Below are 17,821 nucleotides of genomic sequence, written 5' to 3' on the forward strand. Positions count from 1 at the left end.
ACCAACAGTTCCTAAGCTTTTCAGGTGGAGCAGTAGTTTACATGGGTTTTATGCTGACATGGCTACGTCTTGTGCACCAAGACAGTCCTAACACAAGGTTTTATAGGTAATATAAAGTGGATGTTGATACATGACTCCCCTGCTCAGCACAAGTAAATGGACTGAGAGGGAATGCAGTTTACAGACACTTGTACTCAAGTGCTCTCAAATGATATACAGACTGTTAAACTGATCTTGACAATGGAAACTGCTAAACTTAGAAATGAGAATTGGATTTGCTCCATCAGAAACATCACACTGAAAGACGACAGGTTAGTGAGCCGCTGTTCAATACACATGCGGCATGCAGATTCCTGTCACTACAGTTTAGAGGCTGTGGTTCAGCTGTGTGAACCTAAACAAACAAGATAAAAAACATTTAACAAAAAACAGCTTTTCCTGTAAGCTTTGAGTCAAAGATAACAAACAGGATATGTGATAACAGTCGCAGAGATAAACAAGCTTAAACACAACCAAGCTCGGCCGTTACTGAAGCTAAAATTCATTCTTTAAAATCAACAACACAATCAGAGAGTTGGGCTCTACTGCAAACACCGAACACAAACTCCAGACACGCACAAACACACACAGGCAGCTCAGCCTTGTTTACACATCGAGGTGGTCAATCTCATCCGACATCAATCGCATTGATCTCTGCTGACCTTGTTCTCTTCGACACTGCAGCCTCTTAGCCTGTGAGCTGCCGCAGACACCAAACACCTTGTTAAATCTCTTCAAACTTCAAAAGCACTCACCTTAGCCAAGGCCTTGAGTTTGCCAACTAACATTTTATGTTAAAGGTGGTTGCAGCATACATTAAGTGGGTATCCTTGATTTGAATTTTAATCTATCAAAGAGCTGAATAGGATTACTTGTAACCTCGAGAAGCCTTCCAAAACATTTCACACCAACCCTGTAATCAGACCATGAGACAAGTCATTTTACTGTAAGTAGTGCTACAATGATGATTAATCAAGTGCTCTATCACACTCAGATGTTAACACACACGCTTCCATTAAAAATTGCTGATTGCAGATGAAAGTGTCAAGAAATAGGCAAAGGGATGCGGTGATGCAACAGACTTTTCTGCCAAAGATTTCACACCATTCCAATAATAAGACAGCCTGAAGGGGTAAGACATAAGCTCTGTGCTTGCAAAGGGAAGAAACGGGAGTACTACCAAGTCAAAAACATAAATGTAAATGTTATATTTTAAAAGTTTGCCTTCGGAGGATTTATACCTGATATGCTACTGTATTCAGCGCTGTCTCTTCGAGGCTACAAACAAGGCATGTTTTGTAAAAACAACACTGCATGTATTCATATATTCATTTTCAGAGCAACCACAAAGGTTATTTTAACTTGCATTTCCACACAACTCAAGATAGGGTTACAGCCTGTACCAATGACATAAACGATATGTATGTGCGTGCAGGGCATTCACATTAAACACAGAGTTAAAACTTTGAAAAGGTTGAAATTTGGATGGTGCGTTGAAAACAGGGAGCTAGCGAGACAGAACAGCGCTGTGTGTGTTTGAGATGTTTGTACATTGCGTCTCTTGCTTATGCAATGCCATGATGCAGGATACAATCACACACTGAGATACCAACATGGTGGAGCTGTTTGGATCAGTGTAGAAGTGCCAAGGTAACGTAACAGTAGAGCTCTGTTGACAGTTTTATTAAACTGGTACCTGTGGGGCAAAATATTCTTCACATCCTGCAGAAAGATGATCTATTTGTTCAGCTTATACACAGTTTACTTTAAATACATTGTATAGGTGCAGGCACTGTGCCCTAATGCCACTGGAGATATCATACTACAAAGAGCTGGGTGAAAAAACAAGAAGGGCTCATAGAAAATCGATCCAGTCAGCGGCAAAAGACAATAGACGGATTCATTGAGAAAATCTTTTGAGAAAGAAAAACCTCACTTCAGTTGCTTCTGACTGAAACAATACAGACATAAAACAAACTTATTTCTCAATGTCACATCTGATTGACAGTTTTTATTTTACGCATGTACTTATAAATGTGATTTAACAACACGACATATCTCATGCAAAAAAAAACAGCTAAAGCTTAATATTTTCCCTCAAACAACAACACTGTGAAAATGTGCTCAATAAAACTGTCACACACAATTTTATGCGGGTGTGGTGATTTTATATTAAATCTTAGAATGCCACTGAGACTTGTCCTGCACTGATTTTTTTTCCCTTCAGAAAAAAAGAAAGAGATATATGACAGCTTGAGATGGACTTTACAAACAAATGTTCCCAGCTTAGTCAGCAGGCTTTCAATTTTTATGCAACTCCATTTAAAAAACAATAACGCACCATCATGAACTTCTGAACCTTCCTCCAATATTTGCCCTCTAGCTGTTGCTATAAGCAACGGAAGCAATCACAGAAAGGAGCTTTTAGCTTTAATAAATAAAAAGCTGGACTTTTTGTGCTGCTGCATGTGTTTAAAAGCTGGAATTAAAATTTTGTGTCCATCTGTAATGGTAAAATGTCATGTATTTCCCATTCTTTCTCACTGATTAAGCTAAAACCTAAAGCTACCTTATCAGATAAATGGACTCTCTTCCTCCCTCTTCTGCTGGTGAAAAGTTAGCTTGCCATCATGGTCACATCAATTCAGAAATGCAAATCAGTCTGGAAAGGCTTGGTTCATTTTCAATATCCTAAGGGATGTTATCAGCAAGCACTGACCAAAATGCTTCTGGATGCCACAAGCCATCAGAGCAACTGAGCGTGTGATGTCCTGGTGGACTGTGATAGGCTGAAAGGGTGTGTAACCAGTAACATCAAATGCACATTGCTTCTAGTTCAACATTTATACATAGACATTTGGCATGACATGATTTATTTGACCATCATTTGAACCTAACATGACATACCGTCCAGTGGGTTCCATACTTGGACCAGATACATCAGCTACAGCCATATAGGTCGTTCACAGAAATGCCTGGTCGCTTATCTGTTAAGTCCTGAATCAGTTCTGATGTCAGTCTGTCTGCAGCAGGGACATGAGCTCAGGCTACAGGGGAGAGGAACAAACCCACTCTCATTGCATGTAATTGCCTCTTATTGTTGTCATGGTTTGAGGTAATAACACTTGCCTTCACATGCATAAGAAATAAGACCACTGGCATCTGTTTGGAGTTGTTTTGTACCAATACAGTTCTTTGGAAACATACTAGAGCTGCCAAAGTTAACACGATGATAAGGGGTTAACACAGATTCCTTCCTACTCATTTTTTAATGCGTGATAAACGCACACACGTTCTGTGATTATGACCCTCGGCCCGCCCTGTGGGAAATCAGGAGCCGCAGCAGCTGTAATGTTGTGGATTGCAAGCAGAAACTAACCTCCTTTTAGAAAAATGGATAAAGAAATGGATCTTTTGAACGGCAAGTTCAGCTTCAAAGCCCTGCCAGATGGGTCTCTTGACAAGACCAGAGTTATTTGCATTTACTGTCGATGTGAATTTAGATACTACCAGAGCATGATGAGTCTTGCTGGTCAAGCATACAGTTGATGCAGAGAGCCCTCCTCCTCCTTGCCAAAGTTTTCAGGCGTTGCAAACTATCCAGCATGTGAGGTGAGACATAGCTACACTGTGTGCAATCATTTGTTTTAAGTCTGAAGCATCCAGAGATTGCTCTTTGAGTGATGTAACAGTTACACTAACCAATGTACCTGTTGTACAGTACAGCGTGTCTAGTGTTGTGCTGAGTGAGGTCTATCGTTTTGTGTTCAGCTGTTAAAAAAAACAGGAGGTGTTGACCTGCACAGGTGTAAAATTGGACACTACATTGTGTTAGTATTCCTAAGTCATGTAACATTCAGGTCAGTCTGCCCACCTGTTGGTGCTTGTTGGGCTTAAGTTTGCCATGTTATGCTTTCAGTATGTTTTTTGAGCATGTTGTTCCTCTGAGGTTATTCTGGAGATGTTTCTGGACAGTATTTGTCATTGTTTAAGTCCCATTTGCTTGGTCTGCATAAAGCCCCCAGTCTTCTGAAGTTGTCAAATAAAAAAGAGAAAGAATACTTTTATTTAGAATCTAAGTAGGTCATTAGTGAAGAGTGACTCCTGTGAAAGTGCGTCAAGCAGACTGTGCATAAGCCTCAGCTGTACTTTTAACTCGCTATTGATGTTGTCCTCGGGACTTTGGTCGCCCTTTAACTACACCAGGCGAGTCAAAGATGGGCCATCAATTATTTATATGGCAGGGATACAAGGAGAGATGAGAGATGTATATGGAGAGGAGAGAAGGGAGAGAGGGGAGATAAGGAGAAGGGGGAGACGAAGACGAGAGGAGAGACAGGGAGAGGAGAGGAAGGGGGATGAGGAGAAGGGACGAGAGGAAGGGAGACAGAGAGAGGGGAGACAGGGAGAGGAGAGACAGGGAGGGAGAGGGGAGGGGAGACAGGAGATGTGGGTTTTAAAAGGAGACGAGAGATGAAGGTGGAGAAGAGAGTGGAGGCAGTGAAAATGTAAACAGGGGAATAGAGGGAGAGGATGAGCCATAAGGCATTGAATATATAAAAGCAAATACACTGTGGGGCAGATGAAGTGGTTATATTGTCTGACTCGTGAGCTTTCGATAGCGCAGACAGTGTATAGCAGGCAAAGAAAGAGATCTGTGACAGCACAGCGGAAAGGACATTTTGTTTGAAAGAAACACAAGAAAGGGATTCCAGCAGAGGAGAAATAATGAGCGGAAAAATGGCTCAATTTTCCTGCTTCCTCAAAACAGTGGAGATCCTTTTCCTGCGTCGTAAATGTGCGAGGAAGGCAGAATCAGAGATACAGTACGGAGATAAAAGTATCACAAAAGGAGCAGAGATCTGTGATAATATTAGATAACGATTCCATTATACTTACTTTCTCACCACAAGATGCCTATCTGCATAGAACATGCCCTGATTCAGCCTGCACACTGACGTTAGTGATTCTAAAAAAAGGAGGGTTAAACATCATTGATTCAGAGCATAAATTACAGTAGTGTTTTGAAATTCATCCCTGCAATATTTGGCTAAGATATGCCATGGGAACATCTCCAATCAAAGTTGTATTACATGTTTGATTCATGCTTCAGTCGCTTCAAACGTGTGTAATTAGATCACTCAGACGTCTCTGTGTTTCCTGAATGAACTTAAATGTCTCACCAGGTTTCTGCTTTCCTCACCTATAGGCTACCCATGCTTATTGGCAAAGGCTGGTTTCTTACAATACTTTATTTTTATCCTTCCTCAGAGGGAGCCCAGATTACTTCCCCTGACTCGAGCCCAATTTTGACCAATGTCAAGTTTTTTTCAAGACCATTTATACAACTGCAGACACATTGTACTCCTGTCTGAGTGGTTTCCCTTTACTCCTGCTTGGCTCAAATCCTCAGAAGTTCTGCGGTGCTATTTGAAAAGGAGTTATAGGGATATGCCACCCTTCTGAAGTGTCCACATGTTATTCCTGTGCCTCAGGACGGATGGGTCAATACTTGTGAACTCAGACAACTCTCCTCTAAAGCAAGAAGCTCAAGAACTAACCCTTAAATTTGTCAAGTGGGATGTGACTCCTGCAGGCCTCCTCGGGTAATGAATTTTGCCACCAAGTCACAGATTCAGTGCCTTTGTCTCTGACTTTTAAATCTGTCCCGGGGCACAGCAGCAACATACCTAAGTCATTTACATTTGAAGACACACCCCTTGAAATGAGTAATGTTACTTCTTGGCTTCGGATAATCAATCACAATCCTTGCACAGGCAAATCCATTACAATTTCCAATCCTCTTCTCCTAATCAGTTCCTGATTAACACCCGGCAAACCATGCAAATGGACAATCAATGCTGCTAAAGGGGGGAAAGTAGTGGACTGGCAGAATGGTGGTTATAACAAATGATACCTAAACAACTTTAATCAAAGTGAAACAAACTGAAGGATTTTAGACGAGCTGTTGGACAATAAACCAAGGTCAAGGCTCACTTCTTCAACAAGGGCTCTCTAAGAATCCTCTTCTCTAGACTCTGGAGTTTTCATGGCCTCTTCCGCATGTTAAAGACCAAAAGATGATAAAAGTGTTCTGATACATAACTTAAAAACTGTTACAAGCCTTTGCCTGCAGCCACAGACAACAGCAGGTGAAACTTTTTCTCATCCTGTCTTGCCCCCAAACAACACCCCAAGCAGACCTTACTCGTTGTTATACTATGTCACTAATAGCAGCAGCTCTTAGTGTCAAATATTGCTCCAGATGGGTTTACATTGTTGTTAGTGTAAAGCCTATTGCATCTCAAACAAATGCTGCAGGGTTCCTGATGTTTGTATGAGACAACAAAAGCTGTGAGTAAGCTCTGGTACGTTACAGACAGAGAAAGAGTGACAGGTTTTTAATTGAATTTAACACATGAAGTATTCACCGCACAAAGTAGACAAGAGATCTTCTAAACTCAATCTAACACATTCAAAATAAAAACACATATCGGGTGTGAGACTTTTTTTTTAACATGTATTAAAGTAATACTTTATATTTGTAGAGAAAGAAGAGGATTTGAATGAGAAGCACAATAAAAACCATCTTTTCAAAGTGAAGTAAAGCTTTATGTTTTACAGCAAATGATCCATATCTCCAATTTTTTTATTCATTTAGGCTCAGTGTGTTTTGGTCGCGGTGTTGCTAAACTTGCAAATATAATATACCTGGTTGTTAGACTTCAGCTTGTCAGGTGATAGGCTGGGTCGGCAGTCTTTCCCCTATATCATCTGAGATTTAGCAAAGAACTCTTCATCAGCTAGCTATGGTGTTACAGTCAAGTCTCCAAACATCAAGTCCTCAGCGTTTAAGAACAAGTTAAGTTCATGTCACCCAATAAGAATCCAAGTTGAGTCCTCATTACCTGAGTCAGAGTTGAAGTCTAGTCCTCATTGATATTTATTTCAAGGGGGGCCCATGCTTCCCCCGAAACTATTGACTGTATCATCCTGGACTGGATGTATGAAACTCCTTTCATTTATTAACATTAGATTCTGACTGATCCTGTCAACCCGTTTGAAGATTTAAATCAAAGTATAGTACTGAGCAGCGTGTGTCAATGCGCACCACGTTTCCCTCAGTGGGTAATCACACTCATTGATTCTGATACGATGGGATCACTGCAGGTGCCTATTCTCTCAAAAACCCCACCGTCTATTAATCCGAATGTTAACAAATCAAACATCTTGGACTCAGTGGTTGAGACGATCTAACATTACAGTTAGCTTGCTCACAGTGTCACGTAATCAACAGTCCAGGTAGGCAGACTATGAGGGCTGAATATAGCATCTCCCTTACCTGGATGAAAGTTAAGTCTGTTAAAGTATGAGCTTGTCCCGGTCATCTCCTTGATGGTTATTTTATATAATGGAGATGTTGCACTGCTCTTGCTTGCAATTACTGTAAAATCTTTGAGAGCAAAAGTCATGATTCATGACACCTTTTTTTAAGCGTCCTGACAGGAAGAAAGAGAAAGAGACAGCACCTGATAGAACATGCAGCTGAAGACGTGCTAACCCCTGCTCCAAACTGTATAAATGATCAGGGCTTTATACAAAAGATACAACTTAAAACATTCAGTCTTTATCTATAAATGAGTCCAAGTCCTCCTCGCACAAGGGACTTCCACCAACATGAGAAACTGATCAGAACATAAATATAGATTTTTATTTTTCTTCAATTTTAGATCTATTCTTTGACTTCTTTCCTCCTCTCAAGAAAGTGTCAATCTGCACATTGGTGATAAAAGTGCCCCTTCGGAGGAAAGCTCCACACTCGAGGGACTTTTGAAATGCTGTGTGAGGAGCAGCAGCAGCAGCAGCAGTGAGGTACTTCACGGCTCTCAGGTGAGCTGTGTGGCTGCAGGCAAGTTAGCAAAGAGTGAGCAGTGCACAGTGCTTGGATACAAGTAGCAGTGAGAGGAATAAACCATCGTGGAGCTGTGGCTGTAGCCGGCTGGAGTTGACAGGCGGAAAATTTATACCGAGGGTTTTAGTGTGATTGCAATAAATGTGTCATGCAAAACCAAACCTGAGCTGTTACATTTCAACCAGTCTGACTGTTCTGGTCAACAAAAGGCAAATCTTAATGTTGACGTCAAAGTATGATTTAAAGCAGCACAACATGTTTTTTTTAAACTAGCTTCAGAGAACTCAATAAAAGCTAAATTTACTCATGTTGTATTTTAATGAGACTGTGATTGGGTTGTTCTAAACACTAAAATGAATCTCATTACACATTGGTTTGCTGTAAATCCTTCAATTAGAATTTAGATTAGGTTAGATTGCCTCTACTGAAATCAAAATGAAGCCCATAATTTTATAAAGTCATATGTGAAGAAACCAGATTTTTTTCTAATAGTTGAATATGAACCGGCCTCAAACACAAGTTAAACACATTGGGCCTCATTCACTAACAGTGCGTACACACGAATACATGCTTAAACTGTGCGTACGCACGTATGAAGCACAAATCTGGGATCCATCAATATATTCTTACTTCAATTTGTTCTTACACTACGAACACATTTAGAACTTTCTCAGACCATGCGTATGCACAAATGATGAAGACCAACTTTCTCAGAAAATGTAAACACATACTCTTTTAACTTATGCATGACATAACTACTTTCAGTAAAAGAAAAAAGCCAGATGACTGTCATATAGCCATCTAGCAAAAAGAAAGGCAGAAAACTCATCACATTTTCTATTTTTGTACTATAATGGGTAAAATGTACTATTTTTTAGATAACTTTAAAAAAAAAATTCTGGAAGACATATCACGACCCCCCATTTGTGTCAGACCCCCACTTTGGGAACCCCTGCTCTAAGAAATGGATGGCTAGTTGGTGAGCATATTTTTTTGTTTTATTTAGATTAAGTCTCTAGTGTCCCCCCCCCCCCCCCCCCCCCCCCCTCTAGGAGGTGCGCTATAACAACAACCACGCCCACACGCGTGTCATAGTGGAGCGCCGTTTGGGCTGTTGAAGGCTCATAGGATGTGTTTGGGCACAGCGGGTAGCAAGTTACTCTACGCCCCCGAGAGAGTGTGAAAGATAATTCTGGCAGGCTGTGTTCATTACCATTAGGCAACGGTTGAATATCGTCACTTTATCCCTCGTTTTGGGAACATATTCCTGATATGGAGGTGTCTCCAATAATCGCAGCCGTTCTTTAATCCTGAGCTGTCAGATCAGGTGGTCCTTGTCCTCCTCCAGTTTCCTTCCTTCTTTTCTGTTCTGTAAGTCTTTTATTTTATGTTTTTTGCAGCCACTTAAATATCAAACCTTCTTTTCTTAACCTGAGCAACGGTGTGAACCTCAGGAGACACAGCATTAACAGCCTCAGTAAGAAACCCAGGCTTCATTTTTTTTGTCATGGTGACTCTTGCTGATACGCTTCAGAAAAGTGTTGGTTTTCTTGCCTCAACCTCTGAAACAATCCCCTCCATTTCTGCCGAGGTGAAATTCAGCATCTTGATTCACCGAACACATGTCCTTATATGGATGAATTGGGGCGTGGTAGTATGCTGATTGCAGATTGGGGGCACGCGCCTGTCAATTTAGAATGATTCTGATTCACTAATATATGCAAGGTGGTCAGAACAAAAATGGCTGGTACGCAAGTGTCATGAATCCAACGGTGATTTTGCGTAAGCACTTATTTTATGCACAGAGTAAGAACATTTCTACGTATTTATTAGTGAATGAGGCCCAATGTGACCCTCCAAACAGAGTTCTTTAAGAAGCTGAACTCCAAAAGTTTCAGCTCTTGGAAAACTTGCTCCTCCTCACAGTGATGAATTTCCTTCTACAGCATAATTAAACATTTTGAAAGAAATCAGTTTTTGTGACTTCAGAACTGAATGGGAGGAAATAGGCTGCGCAAATTTGCCAGTATTGATTTCCATCTGGTAACATTTTTCATTTCTTTCCACACAAACCACAAGGTGAACAGACATTATCCAACGGTCCAGTTCTTCAAAACGATGCATCCATTTCCATTCCTCAGCCACAGTAAAACTCCCAGACTGCCAGGACTAATGTTCTGTTCTGTCTGTTGTCCTAAAGAACACATGAAGCTTTGAACGATCCAGCACTCACCTGTGTTTGACATTCCTGTGAGAGGGTTTTAACCTCTGCCATGAGCCCTCTTTGGATTTCAAGTATCCCTTCACTTGTGCTGTCGCACCAGATTCATCAGAAACAGAAGGAGAAGACAAAGGTCTGATAGGTGACTCATCTCAGCTATGTTTCTACGTTTGATGCTCATATCAAATCTGTTCTAATCTGAAACCACAAAGACATGTACAGAAATTTCACAAACTGAGAACAAGCTGAGATCTAACGGACGACTAGAAAACTTTGAAGCAGAGGAGAGAAAAAAACAACTGGCAGTCCAACTCTTACTGAGCAAGAGCCTGTCAGCTTCACACAAAGTATGTTCAGAAGGGTTCTGCTTAATGTTACAGCATGGATTACAGCCCACATTAACAGTGTAGATCCTTTAAACAGGTTAGCTTTTTGAACTTCAACAGTACTGTACAAATACACAGTTTACAGTGTAAAACATGAACAAAGGAACAAACCCCACTCTCACGCTTGTTATCACCAGAGGTGCCGTTTGTCAACACGCAAGGCAGGCAACTGATAAAGGGCCCCAGGCCAGTAGGGGGGCCCCTGGCGACTGACAAACTTTAAACCACAGCAGTGGCTCAAAATGTGCAGCAACAGCAGGAAACCTCCCTAAGGGGGCCCCAGCTGACAGTGCTCACTGTCGTTGCACTGAAAAGAGTTGCATGCGCATAGTTCCTGTAGAGAAGTTTCTCACTGAGATCACTCAGTGAAAAGTGATGAGGAATTATCCATCCAGGAGTGAGAAAAGACAGGAAAATAGAGGAAGAGAATAATAATGAGTTATTACAACAGCAAAAGACATCTGGCTCTTAGGATACAGGTCGCTCGAGCTTACAGATGGACTCTGATAGGTTATTAAGCATTTTATTTCATAGTTTGTTCATGTTTTGTTGTATTCTTGAAGCAAACTGAACATTGTTGACGAAGTAAATAAACTTTACTCATGATCTACATTTAATAAATAAAACACATGTATTTCATATCTGTAATTTACAGGCTATTCTCTTACATGTTCCTGATTTAGGCTCAACTTTCTCTCTGTATGTGGGTGATTTAATGTCTTTATGTTTACTAAAATGTACCTGTGAAGTTCTTTATCTCTGTTTGCTTCCTCCTGCACAGCTTTGCTCCCCTGCTCCTTCGTAATATCAGGATCTTAGCCAGATTGCATTTTAAATTATTTACAATTGCCCTCTCTGCTATTCCTCATCCTTATCTGCAGCTCTCAACCTGCACGCTCCGTTGTCACAGATATCCAAGACTCCACAAATAAAAGTCTTGTCTGTTTGTCGATAATCTCAATTGGTCTTTCATATTAACATTGCCCTGACGAGTGTGTACTTCAGCAACATGATTAACCAGCGGTGTTTATCTAATTGCATTTTCCAGTCTGAACGAAATGAAAATTTCTCAGGCTTGAAATATATTCAGACAGGAGTGCTGTGGTTTGATATCTTGACAAGCGAAAATGTCTTGACAGCTTATGCTGGAACAGTAATGATGTGGAAAAAGTGGAGCTATCATGCTTAAAATGGGATTTCAGCGGGTCTCGTGAGTCGTAAGTCTGCAGTTTTAGATGTTTGATGCTTGTAGTTTGTTTTACCGCATGAGTGGTCGCAATTGTGCTCTGTTCACAAGTGGATACTCATCCTATTTCCCTCACCTTATCAATTTATTCCACAATTTTCCTTGTTTAGTCAGACAACAGAGGAACGGGGCCAAGTAGAGAAAACAGTGATGTAAGAATGAGAGTGACAGATGAAACAGAGCTAATCTCAGTAGAAATGATGCATGTCAACAGACTTTACCATGAGACATTTCCTCAGCGGAAAACCTGGATTTCTATTTCAAACACATCTAACAAAATAAAAAAAAGATTCTCACAGCAGTAAGCTGACTTCTTTTAATAGGTAAGCAGGTTTTCTTCAGAGGAGCATTACTTAACATAAAGTAGCACTCTACAAAATAAACAATAGTTTAGAGGAAGCTTCCTTTTGCTGAAGGTAGTTACAAACTTTGATTCAAATGTTTTTAACCATCAAAACTTCTGTAATCCCAGCATTAACAGTCGATTAATAAATTATATCTGAATAGAAAGGCAGAAAAAACAAACAGATTAAAGGGAAAGTTTGTATTGTTTTAAATGGGGTTGTATGAGTTACTTTACTATAGCACGTTTATTAGTCAAAGAGGATCCTGGTCAGCTCAGCACCTTTGTTGAGAACAGATAACTGGAACAGAGACTACTAACCATTACAGACAGGTCAACACAAGCACGTAATTTAACTAATTTGAAGAAACAGCCACCCAATTACTAACATGGTGAAAGTGCACACCATATTCAGATATTTTGTGTGGTCGCAGTTGTGATCAGTAAGCACAGAAGTGTCCTTCCCCTCTCTCTCTCTTTCGGTCCTTTGAGTCTCGTTCTTCCTCTGTAAACTCTGGTTCATAAAGGTGTCCTCTTGTGTCCACAAACAGTCTTGTGTCTGTCAGTCTGTCAGAATCACTCTTTTTCAGTTTGGCTGAATTTTTGTCTCTTTTGAAGCCCAAAGACCTGAACAGCTGATCAGTGCTCTGCAGGCAGAGGAACACACAAGTGTCGGGTCTGAGAATAGAGCAGTCCGTAGCCTGGTTTCTGAGCCAGTTCTCAGGTCAGTTTCTCAACACAGGGCTGAGCTGATGATGATGTTCCCCTGTGAGTTATACACTTAACACTGAAGAGTACCTTATACAACCCCACTTCAAAAAACACTGAACCATCCCTTAAATATATTCGTTATGTGGTGCTTTCAGCTAAATGGGAAGATCAGCATGTTACAGCTGGCTTGAGGAACTCTAAGTTTGTGTTGATTTTGGAGCCCCCTGTGGACAAAGGTGTTCATCTTATCACTTTACTGATCTTGTCTTTCCTGACAAAAATCTCACTCTGCTTTTTAACAGTCAAAAATATCACTCATTGTGAATATTTGTTGCTGAAATGATAAAGAAAGGCTTTTTCTTCAGCATGCTGTCGATTGTCTGATCTGACACCTGCCCCCCTCGCAGTGATTTCAGATGGTCTTGTTTGCTTTATTAGGTCATTAAGAGGCATCAGTATCAATTAACACTTTTTTTTAACACACAAAAAATGATATCACAGCTAAAGGAATGCCCATAGTTTTGCAGGTACTTGTTTATTTGCCATTGTATTTAACTAAGCAACAGATTGACCTGGGGATGGTACTTTAGCGAAAGCTAAGCTAAAGGCTGAAGCTAAGAAGATACACAATATATTTTGGAGAGCTCAAGATTCATTGGCCGCCATGCCAGTGGTACTTTGAGCATGCTAAAGCATTATGATTTTATTGAAATATTAGCTATAGAGGGAAAAAATATTATAAATGTGAGACGTGGATGGTTGAGCCTCTTGACCTTGGTGATGTAGTTAAACAAAATCCTCAGCTCAAGGTCTGCCTTCTAGCCTATATTTCTCCTACGACTTCAGTCAAACATCCAGTTCTCACTTCCTCATCAGTGAATGGAGCTGTCATGAACAGTTAGTACGTATTTATATTTTATTAAGTTGTATAAAATATGACGATGTGTCTGTTTAAACACCAACTACAGATGTCTCACAGCAGGAATTTGCTTTTCATTAATAAATTCAATCTTAAAGAGTCCTTAACTCTTGTAGACATTATAATGTATTATATTAAGTACATACTTTAAATAAATAGTGCCTTTAAAAACCCTAATTTCTTGATGCTCAAATAAAGTTTCACTGATTCTTCAGTAGCAGGCATTTTTTAAGTTTACAGATGGCACCATCAGAACAAAATGCAAGTCTACATCTGCTGCTGTGGATGTAGCAGCAGCCATGATTCATTTTAACGGCTCCAGCGCCCTTTGGGTTATTGGATGAGGTCTTGTAAGGATCCAACCGGACCATAGCTCTTCATGACTTCCTTTTTACAGCAGCATTACCTCACCTTGACTTGTCCCAAAGCACACAAGCTGATAGGAAATCACCCACACAGCTGCCCCATGACAGGTACCCCCTTCAAACATCAGCCGCTGAGCAGCAGAGGGAAAACCTCCTGCTGAACTGACATGATATGTAACATCATGTAGAGGTGAGAGCTCTAATGATCCTGGTAGGAAGAGACACACTGTAGGTGCTCTCTGAAATGAGACTTAAGTTATGATGAAACTGCAGCAGGTCAGAGTCCAAATGATTCACTTCTGTATGACTTTTCTCTCTTGGGTTACTTTTGTTTTGGATTTAATGAGACAGCTGAGAGTAACAGAAGAGACTGTGCAAACGAGAGGTCACGCTGTCTATAGAGGAGAGGTAAAACCACATGAATTATACACATTGCCTTATATCAGAGAAAGTGAATAAGATAAACCAGGCAACCTCTGTGAGGTGGTCTAACATCTAAGATACTTAATCCAATGAAATTTTGAAGGTCTGACACGTTACTCTTCTGCGACGCAGGAGAAGGGCCACATTAAGGGGAAAAAAAAGATTGATAAAGTCGTAAATGAGCAGCTGAGGTCAAACGTATACTGCAGGTGTCATTTCAGATTTTCTGAGAGCAGTGCTAATAAAGCACCTTTTACTTTTAGTGCCTGTTGCAGAAGGAATATTTTTCTACTGAGAGATTTGTGCTGTTATTTTTAGCAACATGAATAATGAAGAAGATTTTTATGGATTTATTTAACATGGGGAGTAGAGAGTGGGGGCAGACGTGTGGCAAAGGGTTTTGGCCGGGAGTCAAACCAGCAACTTCAGCGACAGGGACTGTAGCCTCCGTGTAGGGGGTGCAAACTCTGCTTGGCCAACCGGCGCTTCTTTTCACTACTTTTTTTGATTTTTGACAGAACTATGTGATGAAGAGACGAACCCAGCATGGGTTCCATTTAATAGCTTCTTTGGTGCTTAAATGATGTGATACCACAATAATCACCACATGGAGTTTGACTTATTGTCACTGAATTGTAGAATCTTGATTTTGAGCTCTTTATCTAAAAGTTTGATTGTCACTGTCTCAATTTCAAAGGTCAAGAGCTTCTTTGCAGACTCTTTTTTTTTTTCAATGTTCAACAATTCAAAAGCAAAGAGATATATTGTAACAGATGGAAATGGTTATAGTATTTCTCCTCTCAACTGTTAATACCCTGACTGGGTTATAATAACATACAATATAAGAGGTGTTACTTTTTAAATAGAGGTCACAGCTCTCACTTATATCACATTTCTCTTCACACTCCTCACTCTAAATATAAAAATCCCTTTCACACATCTCTCATGCAGTTTTTGTAAATCACCAGACTAAAAATCTTGAGCAGGTTTAATAAAGCCAGTTGGGGTTAAACTGCTCAGTGGTGGCAGGAGGGGGGCTGTGCAGGGTTTTAAGGCCCCCCAAAGCTGATCCCCAGTAAGCCCATAGCTGCTCATCATTTTGTGATGCTAATATGCTAATATCAATGAAAATGATACAATATCATGATGAGACATGTCAACAAAAAACTGGATGCAATTTGAATTTTTATTTGCAACTTTCCTGTGACATGAATGATGACGACCAATGGCTCTTGCAGCTTGTTGTGCAAAGATAGGAGGTTCATAATGCTGCATGTCTTAATGCATTTGTAGGACAGCATTGCCAGTTTAGCTGAAAACATGCTTTCTCCTGACATGGCTGTTTTAGAACATAGGTACGTTAACAATACAACAACAAAAAATTTATTATTAAATAAAGTCGAGTTACAATTAGCGCCTATTGCCCGGAGTTAGAGTATTTACTGTCTCTACTTTGACCATGAGTCACAGTCACAGCCCGCTTCTTTTAATCACCTTGGACTGAAGACAACTGAGTCATCAGATGAACCACACTTTCACGCAGGTAGGCCGGTTAAACGGAGATGCAAACCCCTGCAGCGCTGTAACTTGCCAACATCAAGCTTACCTGATAGCTGAGCCAGAATTCTCCTTCATAGTAAACAATAACAGACGCTTTCACATGAGGAGGAGGCGATGCCCTTTGGTTAGTAATCGTGGCTCTGCCCTCAAGTGTCTAGGTTTTTGTTTATCACACTCCATGACTATTTTTTTACCTGCAACAACAACCAAAACACGTGTGTAGGAAAACAACCGGTGATGGCAATACTGAAAAATCCATATGACGGCAGAGCGTGACACCAGTGATGGTATTGAAACCGATACACTGTCCACTCCTTCTACTGTGTTCTGTGTACCTTAGGCTGATGTCAGCCACAGCTATCAGGCAGCCGCTAGCTACCAGTAGTTGTGTAATGCTTATGCTGTGCATAAGTTTAATGTGCTTGTCTTATTCTTATAAGTGCTATGGTAATTTTCACTCGTGGCTTTAGTATTTTGTAAATCCTGAGATGCTTAATTAGTAGTGACCATGATCTGGATTGGGGGTTTTATTGGTGTCTTCTACTTTCTGCATGTTTGTGTAATTCGGTCTAAACATAAATAATTAAAAGTGCTTGCATATACATTAAATATTTGGAATTTAAATTCTATACCAGGTATAAGAGAATCCTTTTGCCACTGGAGTACAAATAATTAGTTACTATTCATTGTGTCAAAATGAATCAGCACCTACAAAAACCGATCCATTCTCCATCCCCCACAATTCCCTGATGCTAGTACTGAAATCAGTACAATAGAAAGGTAAATGACAAGTGCAGTGAACATCACAGACTGATGACGTGAAGCCGTTTAAGAGTGTCTGAGAGGGGCAGACTTTTTTTTTTTCTTTTAATTTTAACCCATCAATGTCAAAATGAAACCTCTCTTGCTACAGGGCCTTTGTTGCAAACACTGTTTGAAGTCAAAGAAAACTAAAGTCTGCAGTGTATCACAGCTGGTGTCAAACAGGAATTAGATTTGAATCTTGAATCAAAGAGTGTTCGTAGCTCAGAGACATATTTGTTGGATTGATTTGAACTGAAGGTGCGCCTGCTGAATACACAAAATTAAAATTTAATATTCAGTTGCATTCAGCTCAGTGTAACTAGTGCAATCATACAATATAAAGAGAGAAATGTTTAAACATCTGTTTCAATGTGAAAGGCTCTTCTGTAATAAGCCTTCTAAATCAGAGCACAGAAACACAGCTGCTCAGTTATTGATCTGGTTTTGTCCAAGTCCTATCAATAGAGTTGCACAACAGCTTTATATGCATCTCAGGGGTAACCTATCAAGGAGTTAGTCAGGATGGCCAATTATTTCACTTGTTCATTATCTATTGAGTGTCAGCATTTTCAATTGGTTGGTTTCATTCCAGGGTTCAGTCCTCTGCTTGAGCTTTTGTTGAGACCCTTCAACATTCCTGCAGGCTGTGTGACCAGTAAATTAATCTACTCCTGACATGGCAACTATTGTTAAATACTCCTTTACTAGTCTACTAGTGTTAAGAGAATTCAGGTCTATTACTTTGTGCCTTAAAATTACATTCAACTCTTTGGTTTCAAGCAAGTCCAACTGTAGAACTACTATGTGGAAACATCCGCCATAGCACGAGAGGAATCTAAATGTGGCTGTTGTAGCAGGTCACCCACAAACTAGCCTGTACTCAGTGCTGATA

At 40.3% G+C, this 17,821-nt stretch overlaps 1 protein-coding gene across 2 annotated transcripts in view; it reads right to left on the minus strand.

Annotated features, from left to right (window-relative positions):
• Positions 1 to 17,821, minus strand: part of tspan4a (tetraspanin 4a) — a 187,280-nt gene that overhangs the window by 28,208 nt on the left and 141,251 nt on the right. The window lies entirely within an intron of this gene.

This window comes from Notolabrus celidotus, chromosome 3 (assembly GCF_009762535.1).
Source record: "Notolabrus celidotus isolate fNotCel1 chromosome 3, fNotCel1.pri, whole genome shotgun sequence".
NCBI classification, from domain to species: domain Eukaryota; kingdom Metazoa; phylum Chordata; class Actinopteri; order Labriformes; family Labridae; genus Notolabrus; species Notolabrus celidotus.